The sequence below is a fragment of the Lepidochelys olivacea genome (genome assembly GCF_965140295.1).
Source record: "Lepidochelys olivacea isolate rLepOli2 genome assembly, chromosome: 3".
NCBI classification, from domain to species: domain Eukaryota; kingdom Metazoa; phylum Chordata; order Testudines; family Cheloniidae; genus Lepidochelys; species Lepidochelys olivacea.
In genome coordinates, this window is record NC_140413.1 from 25431883 (window position 1) to 25447000 (window position 15118).

Genomic DNA, 15118 nt, shown 5'->3' on the forward strand with positions numbered 1-15118 from the left:
TGTAAAAAGGAGCTGCTGAGTACCCCTGTGATATACCTGGAAACTCAAAAAGATACTGTCTGCTGTGTCCCTAGTTAATTTTCAGAATTGTTGCTTCTGGAAAGCAGTGTCTCCAGAAATGGAATTGCAGCAACCCCCACTCAAGAGTATTATGTGAAGTATCACTTTTCAGGAAATTGTGATTCACAAACTTCCCATTGGTGCTGTGGGGTAAGCTATGACTGGTTTATCTTTAGACTTCTCAAACGATTGGCTATAGGCATCCAGCATGCCGACTATGGCTATTGGAGGAGGCCTTCCAGATAATTAAATTGAAGGCCGCAGCTTGGCTGCATGGTGATAGGCACACTCATAATCAGCTGAAGCGAAAATTTAACAGCTTACACTCCACAATCACGAGGCATATTATAACCAAGTGGCGGATGATGTCGAATTTGGCTTAGCCGGGGTGACTTGAAGCCAGCATTCTGTGCCATTTGCAACCTCAGCGGTCAAGAGGTAGTCACTACAAACTGCATCCTGAATGAGAGCCAAGGCCACCCATGTAAATCGGATGATGACCGTCTCTCATGGTGGGTGGAACATTATCACAGTGTCCTGAACCATCTTCCAGCTGCTGCTTATTCAGAGTTGGATGATCTGGCAGTCACTGCTGTTCCAGATCCAGACATTTGTACTGATGCATCAACAGTGGATGAAGTGAAGTGTGCCATCTCAAGCTGAAAAACAGACATGCAGCCAGTGCTGATGGCATCCCCTCAGAGCTGCTAAAATGTGCTATTGCTTCTATAGCAGAATCACTTCTGGCCATCTTTCCTCTGGTGTGGAGAACTGGAACCCTGCCAACTGCCTGGAAGGACAGTTTTATGATTTCACTCTATAAGGGCCCATGTTTGTCTAGGGAACTGGATGTCAGCACCTTTTACATCAGTATCTGGTATTAGGCAGGATTGTGTTCTGGCCTCTGCACTCTTTTGTCAGGCAATGGATTTCATAATGCAGCATTCTGTCAAGTCCATAGCCACTGAGATCGGTGATCTCTCGCTCACAGACCTTGACTACGCTGAAGACGTTGCTCTTTTAGTACAGAGCCCTGACAGGTTTCATGAGACACTCCAGCATATGGAGGAGGAGTCAGCGAAGATAGATCTCCATGTTTCGTGGTCAAAGACAAAACTGAAAAATCTAGGACCAGGTCCACCTGCGACTCCAATCTCTTTGAACAACGAAACCGTAGAATCAGTTTCTCGCTTTTGCTATCTGGGTTCTGTACTTACCAGCTCCTCCAGTTCTCAGGTGGAATTTCTCCATCGGATTGGCATCACAGCATCTGCCATGGGCCGTTTACAATGGATATGGAATCAACATCTTCATCTTAATATGATGACCAAATTCAGTATGTATTTGAGCTGTATCCTTCCCATACTGTTGTTCGATTGCATGGCACAGTGTCCATGTTTCGCAGACTGGACAAACCTGGAGACTTTCTACACAAAATGTCAATGTCTACCCTGGGCATAAAGTGGAATGACTTCATCTGTAATGCAGATGTTTGTTTGTTTGAGTCTACAGACTGCTGGGGCTATTGTCAGCGGGCGACACCTTATGCTTTTCAGACATGTGGCATCCTTGCGACAAGACGTTCCAGTGAATGCCATTCTCCAGGTAACTTGTAACATCTAGGATAAAATTCCACCAATTGTGGGGTGGAGGCAGAAGCAGACCTCCTAATACTTGGGTTCATCAAGTCAGTTCTGATGTTGGACTCAGGCTGTCAAGCCTTTGTGATTGCACAGGAACGGACCAAATGGCGAATGATTGCTACGGCCAATTGGCTAAGTGTTGAAGAGAAGAAGCTGGCTGTAGGAGGGATTCTAGCCACATTTAGAAAGTAAGAAGTGATATCTGGAAAAAACTGTTAGTATTAAAAATAATTTGAGGGACTCAGTATTGTGTAAGTGGTTTCTTTGGGGCATGTTTTATGTACAGCCAGCCTTTTGAAAAAGGTTTCTCATTTAAAAACCAAAACACTTCTAGTCACTTCAAACTTTTAAATAAAAATCTGTTAGCAGATTTTTACCCTGCTCTGTGCAGAGGATATGCACGCTGACTAGAGTCCAAATTTATCCCCATCTTCAGGTTTGCTTTGTAGTTAGTTAAAATAACAGCACCAACACACACACATAACCTTAGTGTGGCTGTTCCTAGGATTTCCTCTGCAGAATCTCCCTGCTTTTTGGAGATGCTCTTACTGCTTTTTATTATACTAAGCTTAAACCAACTGGACAAGCTTACCTAACCTCAAAGATTTGGCAAAAATACCTCTGCTTCTTAAGTAGGGTTCATACTGTTGGTATCCAAATGACTTAACAGAAGACCCCTAACGACAGGTGCAGGATCTCCCCTACATTCCTTTACATAATAGTTAAATAATACATGTCTGGTATGGCCAAATCCTTACCTTATTGAAACCATAAATCTTTACAACTTCAACATACCCTTAAGAGCTTCTATCTTTTTGTTTTCTGAAATCAAAATACAGAAAATGTAACTTGATTTTAGACCATGAAACTTGGTACCTTAAGTAATGAAATTCTGAATTTTGAGGTAATTTTGTAGTGCCCTTATTTAGAATCTGGTGTCGTCTTTATATTGCATACTACCTTATTTAACCATTCTGTTTTTGTCTGTGGTCTGCAACAGTCAAATTTGCAGTCCTGTGTTTAATCTACTTTGCTTTGCTCTGTACATGTAAGTACTTCACTATTTATGCTCTGTTGAATACTGATCATATGGCTTTCGTTATTTCTTAAACAGTGGGAAACTTTCATTGTAGCAGCTGTGTATTGTCTTAAGTTAAACTGGGTGCAGAGTAAGACTGTTCAGAAATCTGTGTAATAAGCTTGGCTCCAGGCAGGTTCACTCGACTGTTGTGCTGAAGATACTGAACTGATTCCTCCTATGCTTCATTTTAAAGTACATTTTAACCAGCATTAAATTGAGTTGCTAGGTGGCACCAAAATAGTAACAAAATTAAGGGTAACTCAAAGAGGACAAACATCACACGTTAATTTGGCATAATGCTTTTGCTAAATTTGAAAGTGTAGTGATATTGCATTTTATTGGCCTTACAGTGAAAGAGAAACCTACAAGTACTGGCAGCTGTGAGAGAGGTTTCAACATACTGTATGAATCTGATGTAACAGTTACTTGTACATATCTTTGCTCATTCCTACTTAGGACAGAATACTACAGAAAGGGTAATAATTTTGATAACATACTTTAACTATTTTCTTGTTCCTTTGTAATCTATCTGGGGCTCCACTGCAGCCACTTTTAAAGTAGTATTGAAAGTTTATTTACAATTTTGCATGTAAAGAAGACTGGTATGTGTTAAGTATTCTGCTTTAATTGACAACATAAGAATCTTTGAGGAATATTCAGTTCTTAGAGACTTTGCTCCCCTCTCTCACTGTGCAGTTTCCCAATGGTTGGCATTTTTCTCTCAAACAACCCAAATGTTACTCTGTGGGGAATTCTGCACCACTGGACAATGCAGAATTTTGCAGAAATTCATGTTGTGCATGCAGAATTTCCTCTTTCCCCCCACAGAAATGGGTTGCAGAGTTGCTGGCCAACACTAGGGGCCATTGGACCCGGCAGAGCCCCGCTTGTAAATAAAATACACTATCGGGGGAGAGCAAGGGAGCTGGAGGGTTCCCGGCAGCTATAGGTCCCAGCATGACCTGAAGGAAGGAGGCAGCGGCGCACAGGAACCTTTGTGCAAGCCTGGGACCAGCATCAGCCTGTTTCTCCCTCTGAATCTCTTGGCTCTAGGAGGGTAAGGGGTGTGAGTGTCTGAGTGGGACAGATGGAGCTCTGCAGCTGGCCTCTGGGAAGTAGAGGGTGTGAGCGTCTGGGCCAGGAGCCTGCAGCTGGTCTCTGGGGGGAAGGGGGCTGTGAGTGTCTGGGCGAGGGGAAGGGGTGGCTGGGCTCTGCGGGGGAAGGGGCGTAAGTATCTGGCTCCCCAGCTGGGCTCTGTGGCGAGGGGGAAGTAGGAGCTGGGTTGCCCTAAGGCAGGGGTGGGCAAACTTTTTCTTTTTGAGGGCCACCTTGGGGTGTGAAACTGTATGGAGGGCTGGGTAGGGAAGGCTGTGCCTCCCCAAACAGCCTGGCCCCTGCCCCCTACCTACCCCCTCCCACTTCCTGCCCCCCTCAGAACCTCTGACCCATCCAACCCCCCCTGCTCTTTGTCCCCTGACTGATTTCCCCCCCCATCCTATTACCCCCCCACTCTCTCTCCCCTGACTGACCCCCATCCACACCCCTGCCCTCTGGCAGATTCTCTCCAGGACTCCCACACCCTATCCAACCTCTCCACCCCACACACACCTCCTGCTCCCTTATCCACCCCGCCGCCACCGCCCCCTTACCATGCTGCTCAAAGCAGCAGGAGCTAGCAGCCCTACCGCCTGGATGGAGCAAGCCGTGGTGCCGGCGTGGCTGCAGGGGCGGGGGGACAGCAGGGGAGAGGCCGGGGAGCTTCCCCGGCCAGGAGCTCAAGGGCCAGGCAGGACAGTCCCACGGGCCGTAGTTTGACCGCCTCTGTCCTAAGGGCTTCTTTAATTCTCTAATCATGTGGGAATTTTTGTGTGTGTCTGTATTGTTACAGACATACTTGCTGATAGGTATTTTGAAATAAATTGCCAAATAATTGAAACTGGTGTTAGTGTTACTTTGACAAATAAAATTTGCAGAATTTTAAAATATTATGTGCAGAATTTTTAATTTTTTGACACAGAATTTCCCCAGGAGTAAAATGTTTCTTGCCTCAACAACTTTTGCCTTGCAGGCCATTCACACATTCATTGCTTGCTTTATGAAAAGTATTTCCTGACATCTGTTTGCATTCTTCTTTAAATTTTTCATTTTATGCCTCTGCACAGATAATAAGACAGTGTTGTGGTGGCACGATCTGTGTCACTGCCTCTGTGGTTTTTATATGCTTCATTTTAAATTGCTTCCTAATTCTCTTCTAGATATATAAACCTCTCCCTGATCAGGCCTTACATTCTGGAAATTCACCTCCTCACTATTTCTTATGGTATGTCTACACATCCCACAGGAGCGAACAAGCCTCCCAGCCTAGGCTGACAGACTCGGGCTAGCAGAGCTCATGCAAGCGCTCTAAAAATAGCTGTGTAGCTATTGCTTTGAAGTTGAGGCTCAGGCTTTTGAAACCACCCCCATTCATGCTTCAGAGCCTAGTTCCAGCCTAAGCCTCAATTCAAACATGTTAGTTATTTCCTGTTTAAATTCCTTTTGAGCATCTTTTTATTCCTCTGTTCTTTATAAATGTATTGCCTGTGATGTACCCTATTCCAGTATCAATCATACAGAAGCTGTTTGGTTTAATTCTTTATGCATTTAAATGTGGGGATTTTTTTCTTTGACTGCAATGAATTTAAAGATTTCCAGCAATGGCTTTTTTAATTCTTGGACAGGACTTGAAAAATTTGACACCTACCACTTTGAAGATGAAGGCAGCTTGAAAATATATCTGCGTTTTCATACAAATCTCTACTCCCTCCAAAACAAACATATCCTGAGCATTTTAAAGGAATGAGACCGTTTTGAACTACAGTATATTTAATTATGACATTATTAGCCTACTTTCAATTTAGTGGAAAATTAAATGAAACATTAAAACTAACTTACTAAGTCTCCCTTTCTGTTTTTGTACTTTCTTTCCCTTCCTGACATCAGTCTTCTGTTTTCTTTCATGCAGTACTAGGTTGCTGTTACGGCTGTAAGACTGATGATTATGACTTCTGCAATTAAAAGATTATAGTCTTTCACCTTGATCAGCTTCTTTTAAGCAAGAATCTGACAAATTTAGCTCCATATGTGTCCAAGTCGTAAAGAGTGTTTTTTAAAGTTAGCTAACTAGCTAACCACTTTTAAACAGTTTTTCTACAAAATGATTTATTTTTCTCTCCCATGGCCAAACCATGACTTTTTTTTCTCATTTTCCGTAGCAAACAATTTGATATCAAAATACTGTGTGCCAGACTTCTTTTCTAAACTAAAATTTTGAACTTTTCCCCATGACAACCGGATATAATTGTGCTGTATTTTTATTTGCATAGCTTTCAGTTCGTCCTCTCTTTTTCGCATGTCCTCCTACAAAGAGCTTGAAAAAGATCCCAGATGCCTAATAACTGGAGGACTATGTTTTTAAAAGGAGGTGCTTCACTGCCCAGTGGTAATACCCATTTGAGAATCCAATGTTCCCTTCCTTGTCCACTGTTGGGTAAAGGAAGTGGTCCTGGATTACTACCAGGTTCTGTCCCTAGAATTTGCTTGTGTGTGTGTGTGGGGGGGGGGGGGGGGGGAAATGTCTCCATTTTCACATGTTTTGGTTTTTAAGTTTCTGATAAACCTGAAACCCCCAGCCATCCTTTGGCTACTGGAAGGGGGAAAGGACATTCTTCTTGTTCCTGTCCTGGCCTGGCTGATGAGAGTAAATATGGTGATAGTTATTCTGCTTCTTCCTCGGGATGTTCTTAGTCTTCTGCTGCAAGAGGAGAGTGTCCAATACTGTATCCATCCCATAACTCCACTTTTTCTGTTGTCCTCACCAGTGAATAGCTTCAATCAATGCTGTTGTTTGATTATACTATGAGAAGCTGCAATGACAAGCAGAATAAAATTGCCCAGTGTTTTGTCAGTTTCACTTCTGCCTTCATGGTTCTCAATAGCTGCAATGGAAACTGACAAGACTCTGGTCAGCTTTAACTGTGGTGTAACATGGCAAAGCTCTGAAATTTTTTATTTAGCACTTTAAAAATGCATTATTAATAGTCAACTTTCATGTTCTGAGATAAATGACTCTTTACTTGAGATGTAGGTTCCTTTATGATGAATTATTGTGCAACAGAGTTTGTTACCAAGAAGACTTGCTCTAATGTCTTGTAGGCATTTGGTCAAATTCTCTTACATTTCGTTAATGATAAAAGGATGCGTTTTCAGACTTACTTATCTTATTGGTAACAATTATTTTAACCTGATCTCTAAAACTGACAAATTGCAGTCTCTGCCTAGATGTCTACAAGGCTATGGAACATCTCTACGGAGGTAGGGTTTAGCTCACGCCACAAAAATGTTGCTTTTTAATGTATCTCAGTTTTCCAGAAAATGGTTTCCGCTGTTAATTCTCAGCATCTCTGAAAAATCTGCTATTGAGTGCTGTAACCTACTGATGCCTTCAAAATTCTTACTAGCTATGATATTCCAAGACCTTTTTTGAGGCCGGCATAGAATGACTAATTAGAAAGACTGATTGATTGATTGTTTTCTCTCATGCAGTAAATTCTTGGACTCTGGTTAGGCGAAAGGAGACAGATTCTCTCTCTCTCTTTCTTTCTATCATGGAGTTTTGTTCGGGTGTGCAGACGTGCAGGCAGAACCATAACACTCTAGCAGTGGTGCAGGAATTGGCGCCACTGCCTTATGAAGCCCCACTCATGTGTGGCCCCCAGACTCACTGCTCCCAGAAAGGGTTTTTCCCTGCTCTACATCAGCTTCCCTTCAGAAGAGATTCTAAAAGGGCAGATAAGCCACTGAAGGAAAAACTACCAAGGCAGAAAGAGCCTAACCAATTCTGTTTTGCATGATGGGGGATGGGTGGCTTTTATCAATAATGGTTTCTTCCTTTCCTCCATATGGATCTGTTTTCCCTTCAGAGTTTTGAGAACAAAATTCACCTTCAGGCAGAGATCAAGCATGAAAAATTTCAGAGAGTGAAAACCTGTGATTAGATTGGAAACAGTTACTTTAGATTCTACTGTAATGACAGCTATAGAAGTGCAGCTCTGGGATTTCAAGAGTCAAGTTTTCTCCCAGTAGCTTATTTGCCTGATTACCTCTGCCTCTAAACTTGCACAGCAGAGGGAATAGTAAACCTGGATACTTAGAGAAGAGACTTCTCTTTTCTACTACCATATTAGAAATATTGTGGTTATGGGTGAACTGGCGTTTGAATTCAAACCTTTTGTTTAGTGGCTAGTAACTTTTTTAAGTTGATTTTGTGTCTGTACTAGGAAAAACATGAGCCTTCACAAGTAACTTTGTAAACAAAAAAAAACAACTATGCCGCTGTTCTTGAATTCTTGAGTATGGAATGAATGGTGGATTTTTAGCCATAAAAAAGAGAGATTGATACGCTAGAAATAACCCTGGTGTGTGGTTACTTTGTTTTTCCCTAATAGTGACTTGTGATTTTTTTATTATTATTATTATTATTTTATTTTATTTATTATTTTTAAAGCTTTGGTAATCTTCTGAAAGTATGAGAGCCAATCTCAGAAATCTTCCACTATGCAAAGGATTTTGGCAAAAGCAGTTCGTTTACATAAATACTTGTTTTAAATGAGTATAGATATTATGATGAGCAGCTAAATTTTACAAGGCATGTGTCTCACGCATTCCCATAATTTAGTTGAATTCTTAACATAATGCATATGCCTCAGCTGCATGAAAACAACCTGCACCAATCTTGGCAGCAATTCACCAATTTATTCCCAACTAATGTGTTGAGACAGTTCAACAATAGTTAAATATTTGCATGAATAAAAATTCAGATTAAATATTTAAAAAATTCAGCTCCACCACAGGTTTAAAATTGTTGTTCTAAGTCTGTTTTAACAATGAGTAAAGGCTTTCTTTGATAACCCAGTTTGTTTTCTTTTTAAGGTAGGGAAGTGTCATCTGCAAAGTTGAAGGAAAGGAAAAGCATAGTGATTCTGGGTGTGATTCCTGTGTGTTTTATGTGACAGACGGATGCAGAGTTTCTAAGTCCATTATTCTAGATTATTGAACCTGAACTGGAACTACTACCTTACTAGGTAAGAAATTGCTAAGTGTGTGAGTGATTTATATGCCTCCCCCTTTGCAGTGTTTAAATGAAAGTAAATATATATTCTGAAATGTAGCATATTGTAAACTTGTAGAGCGTGTATTTTTGTTAAATGTGTTTGGCTTTATTGGAGTGCCTGCACTTCTTAAATGATTGGTACAGTGTCCCCACCAGAGAGACAACAGCAACAGCTCTGCATGGACAACTTTGAAACAGCTGGAAACGTCAAAGTCTACTATGGAACTTTTAGTTCCCAGCATGTTAGAGCACTGTAGATTTATACCCCAGCTTGTGATGCTCTAAGTTGCCTTATAGATAATCTTTTGGTCTCCCTCCAAGAAAAGACTTTTGAGGCATCATGAATGAGAAGGGAGCCTGGTCTGAAAGACCCTACAGACTCCATGGTACTCTCTCCTTGACGATGACTTCTCCCATCACACTTCTCTGTGGGGGAAAGCCTTGCTATTTGGCTACTGCTGTTCACCCTTCAGGGGAACAAAAACTGAAGAGGAAAATATAATGCTCCTGTTAGCACTATTAATGATGTACAAGTTCTTGATAGGAAATGTTCTGGATCTCTAGGGCAGCATGTCGCCCAACTGTTCTCATCAGCTCTGACTTAGACAAGCTGCTCTTCACCAGTTCTTATTCTTAGCTTGTTTGAAAACTTTGGCAGATGTTGGTGTTTGAAGCGGACTGTCCCTCAGATAGTGACTTCTTGTCAAATCCTAAAGGGAGGGACAATTTTTTGTTTTCTTTGCATAGTGTTTATTTTTGTGGGACAAGGCTCATTAGAGGAAGTCAGTTTGGGCTAGTGGTTCCTAGCAGAAAGAAAAAGAGCCTGCAGCTGTGTGGAAATGAGTCTTTAGGATAGCTCTTCTCTACTCTGTCAACAGGACAGCTGTTTTGCATTATCCAGCATGGTATGCTATGAGCAAGTGATTCCCAAAAGAAACATCAAAGAAAAATCAGTGTTATGAGCAGAAACAAATCAGTTCATCACATCAGAAGTCTGTGTCATTGGGGATATCAACAAAACAGATTTGGTTCAGCCACACTCAGATAAACGCAGGGAACTCAATGCTAATATTATAGATGTGATGTAAAAGGAACAGAATAGAACCACCAGCAAATTTAAGGATTCACTTTTTTAAGGCCAGAAGGGACTAAAATGATCATCTAGTCTGACCTTCTTTATAACATAAGCAATAGAATTTCACTCAGTGAGTCCTGCCGTAGAGGGAAGTATTCTCTACCATGTAATATGACGCCATCAAGTCCATAAGTAAATACATACTGAGGTGCAGTCAGTAATCAACATAGATGCTTTGGCATTTGGGTCTCACTTATTTTTCTTTCTTGGCCCACATTACGGGGGTCCTTCATGAAAGAATCCTATGGGATTTAACAGAAAATTATTACTGGCAGCTTTCCACAGGATTTTTTTTTAAGTATAAAAAGACATAAAAGTATAGAAAGGGTATAGAGAGGATATTGCTCTCAATTAAATTCTAGGGCTCATGCTTCTTTGAGAGAGGGAATGGGGGCTGGGCAGCAGTGCAGCTCATGTGCTGCTGCCACTTTCACAGGCAGGAGCTGAGGGGCTGCATAGCCAGAAGCTATTGCTCTCAGCTGAATGGGGGAGAGGAAGTTGAGTGAGCCAGTGAGTGAATGGCTGAAGGTGGAGGGGTGTGTGCGTCTGTGTAGGATGGAGAAAAAGAGAAGAGGGGGGATTAATTAAGGCACAGGACAGAGATATTTTGGGTGGGAGGGAGTGAGGCAAGGAGGAGAAGGAAGAGGACTAAGGTGAAAGTACTGTTGAAAGAGGAAAGGATATAGGTGGGTGAAGGAAGAACAAAAACGAAGAGGGTCTAACACAGAGAGTCTGATCTATAATAAAATGTGGAGTAAAGGTAGTAAGGGGTAATGAGGAATAACAAAAGCATAAGATATAGTTAATAACCATTTTTTAAAGTTTATTGAATAAAGTTAAACAGCATTCTGGTCAAATACAAAACACTACTGTCTTTGTTCTGTTAAGTGTCAGGGTTGTGGCTTATAAAGGCTCTTTTGATATAATTATTTTTTTTCACTTGAGATACTGGTGTTTGTGAGAATTCTGCAAGCCCTGATTATTTGTTCATTTGTTTCCAATAAATTATATATCTAACACTTCAGTAACTTCTTACCAGATGACACATAAGTGTGTGTATATGTTGTCTACATTTGCAGGAACTTGTTTTAAGTTCTAAATGAGTTGCTGATTGTTTATCTGAACTTTCATAGTTTGTTGGATACTTTTCTTACTCAGAGGTGTGCTCATGAAACTTTGAAGACTTTTGCCACTTCACTCCATTTGCTACCAAAAGTGGGTTCCAGTAGAGCTATTTGAAAAATGAAGAAAAATTGCAAAAAATAAATTTGAAAAGCAGTTTCTACTTGGCAGGGTTTAAAAAGAACCGTGTGTGTGTGTGGTGGTTTTTTTTTTTTTTAATTGGCAAATGAAAACTTCCAGAGCTATTGTTACCAAACACTGTGTGGAACTGACAACACTTTGACATTGTTTGTTTTTTTTGCAGTTTTTCTTAATGAAGTATTTTGTTTGAAAGTTTCAATTCTTACCTTTTAATATGTATTTCTGGAAAACTAAGATTCTTAAAGAACTGGTGAGAGAACTACAAATGCATTTTTTTTTTTTACCATCTGAGCCCAGATAAAGTGAAAAACAAGTCCCTTTCTCAAAGAGCTTACAGTTAAAATATCGGACAAAAAAGAATGTTTAGATACCTTGTGCACTGTTTACAATAGTGAGATCAAGATTAGTATAATCATTGCATTGTAAGATTTCTGGGGCAGGGACTATTCTTCTTGTTCTGTTTGTACAGTGCCTAGCATGTTGGACCCTGGTCCATGACTGGAATTCTTGGGTGCTATTTCAATACAAATACATAATAAATAAGCAGCTTTCTAATCACACCCACTGTCTAGTCATTGTCAAATGTTCTGTCAGCATTGTGACATAAGCGAGTCTTAAGGAGAGTAATGTAATTGTAATGCCTTGTTATGTGTTTCTTTGGAGGAAGGATTTTGCAAAAAGGTGTAGGATTTTTAGAAAATGGGGAGGCATAGACTTATGCTCAATTTTATCTTCTCTGCTAGGTTGTTTCACAGTCAAGTGCCCGGATTGGAGAATACCTTTGAGTCCTTTGAGAGTATCACCCTGGTTATACTCTCAAGACTGGAGCTGTCTCAGTGGGCATGAATGGAGAGGTGTTCTCTGATGCAGCTTGTGCCCAGCCTATTGATAGCTTAAAATATTATGGGTAGGGTTTTCAAAGGCACCTTCGTGACTTAAGGGCACAAGTCCCATTGAGTTTTCATGCCCCAAAACCAGGGCTTTGAACTGTCACCAGAAGCAAACTGAGAGGCCTTAGGGAGTGAGTACAGTGTGAATTTTTTTTTAATGGAACTCATTTTTATTGGCCTGGTGTGAACTCTGCTGTGCCTACACAAATCAGGAAAAGTCCATTTTTAAAAACAGAATGGCCTCACTCCTGCAAGCGTTGAAGCATGCAAATTTAGCTATGCACATGCTTATGTATTCCCAAAATTGGGGCCTAAATAAGGTAATCGTTATCTAGGCCACAAGTCAGATCCAAGACTGCACTCTGCTCTTGTACATACTGATGCAAATTCTCCACTGCCTTCTGTTTGTGCCTAATGTAGTCATTTACAGTTGTGCAAAATGGACATAAAGTGCTACCAAAACCAAATAGTAGTGTTTCATGCCTACTTGCACTTACTCTTTGCAACGGTAAATGACTACACGAGGCAAATCAGGCCCATTCAGAGGCTAAGCTAATTCTAATGAACTAGCTCTTTGCCTGTAAACACTGTGAGTGCATCTTAGTCTGAAAATACTTCACTCTAAGTGTAGTATAATAACTTTTGGAAATACTAAGGGCAAAATCTTCAAATATTGCTGCCTAAAATTAGGCATCTAAATAGCTGGCATGATTTTTAGAGGTGTTGAGCACCCACAACTTGAATTAGCTAGAGTTGTGAGTTTTCAGCACTTACTTACAGATGCCTTGATATGCATCTAGGTTTCTAAATTTGAGGTATCAATGTATGAAAATATTATACAGTCCTTGGTTGAGCACTCTGCTTCCACTGTACTAATTTCAGAGTGGTAGCCATGTTAGTCTGCATCAGCAAAAACAACGAGGAGTCCTTGTGGCACCTTAGAGACTAACAAATTTTTAGGGCATAAGCTTTGGTGGGCTAGAACCCACTTCATCGGATGCATAGAGTGAAAATACATGAAAGGATGGGGGGTTGCTTTACCAAGTGTGAGGTCAGTCTAATGAGTTAAATCAATTAACCGCGGGATACCAAGGGAGGAAAAATAACTTTTGAAGTGGTAAGAGTCACCCATTACAGACAGTTGACAAGAAGGTGTGAGTAACAGTAGGGAGAAATTAGTATTGGGGAAATTTAAGTTTAGGATTTGTAATGACCCAACCCCACTCCCAGTCTCTATTCAGGCCTAATCAGATGGTATCCAGTTTGCAAATTAATTCCAGTTCTGCAGCTTCACGTTGAACTCTGTTTTTGAAGTTTTTGTTGTTGAAGAATTGCCACTTTTAAGTGTGTTGAGTGACCAGAGAGATTGATGTGTTCTCCTACTGGTTTTTGAATGTGTTATGATTCCTGATGTCATATTTGTGTCCATTTATTCTTTTGTGTAGCGACTGTCTGGTTTGGTCAATGTACATGGCAGAGGGGCTGCCACATGCTGTTTTTAAAAATGGATTTTTTATGATTTGTGTAGGCACAGCAGAGTTCACACCAGGCCAACAGCCTATTTTACACATCCACCTACCACAAACATTTAGTGCACATGGGCGAATCTGCAACCAATTCTTCACATCAATTAATTCAAGAGCTGTTTCAAGAGATTCCTGGGTGTTTTTAAACCCGTAAACCTGAACCAGAGTCTAGCCAGTCCCTGGGTTTCTAGGCACGCTCTCAGAATACAGATCTTCTATATGATACCCCCTTGAGAGAGCTGGAGCCTGCCTTCCAGCTGCCTACTCCCTCTTGGTCCAGCAGGGAGCAGATTCCTCTCTGCTTAAACACCTGCTATCCCAGATTCCACCCAAAAGGTGTGAAGCATCTCGTTTATAGTTTAACTCTCTCAGGGGCTGTCATAAATATAAAGGGAAGGGTAAACCCCTTTGAAATCCCTCCTGGCCAGGGGAAAGCTCCTCTCACCCGTAAAGGGTTAAGAAGCTAAAGGTACCCTCGCTGGCACCTGACCAAAATGACCAATGAGGAGACAAGATACTTTCAAAAGCTGGGAGGAGGGAGAGAAACAAAGGGTCTGTGGATCTGTCTATATTCTGTCTTTGGCGGGGATAGACCAGGAATGGAGTCTTAGAACTTTTAGTAAGTAATCTAGCTAGGTACGTGTTAGATTATGATTTCTTTAAATGGCTGAGAACAGAACTGTGCTGAATAGAATAACTATTTCTGTCTGTGTATCTTTTTTGTAACTTAAGGTTTTGCCTAAAGGGGTTCTCTATGTTTTGAATCTAATTACCCTGTAAGGTATCTACCATCCTGATTTTACAGGGGGGATTTCTTTATTTCTATTTACTTCTATTTTTATTAAAAGTCTTCTTGTAAGAAAACTGAATGCTTTTTCATTGTTCTCAGATCCAAGGGTTTGGGTCTGTGGTCACCTATGCAAATTGGTGAGGCTTTTTACCAAACCTTGTCCAGGAAGTGGGGTGCAAGGTTTTGGGAAGTATTTTGGGGGGAAGGACGCGTCCAAACAGCTCTTCCCCAGGAACCAGTATTAGTTTGGTGGTGGTAGCGGCCAATCCAAGGACAAAGGGTGGAATATTTAGTACCTTGGGGAAGTTTTGACCTAAGCTGGTAAAGATAAGCTTAGGAGGTTTTTCATGCAGGTCCCCACATCTGTACCCTAGAGTTCAGAGTGGGGGAGGAACCTTGACAGTGGCAAACAATGGTAGAGAAGCAGTTCTCTTATAGAAAGACTCTCTGCACAGTAGCTCTCTAATACATTTATGCTCTTTTACTTAATCATTTAATGCACAGGAGAGTGCAGATCATAGAAAACAATAAACACTGCACTTGTGTCCCAGCGTTCCTCACTACTTCAGGACAGTTTTT

At 41.0% G+C, this 15118-nt stretch overlaps 1 protein-coding gene across 9 annotated transcripts in view; it reads left to right on the forward strand.

Annotated features, from left to right (window-relative positions):
• Window positions 1-15118, forward strand: part of CYRIA (CYFIP related Rac1 interactor A) — an 82520-nt gene that overhangs the window by 16511 nt on the left and 50891 nt on the right. For 6 of the 9 annotated variants that reach the window (XM_084625089.1, XM_084625096.1, XM_084625099.1 and 3 more), the window contains exon 2: window positions 8755-8906. The exons of the other annotated variants lie outside the window; for them this stretch is intronic. The gene's annotated coding sequence lies outside the window, so the exon portion shown is untranslated. The remainder of the gene's footprint in view (window positions 1-8754; window positions 8907-15118) is intronic. 9 annotated transcript variants of the gene reach the window in all.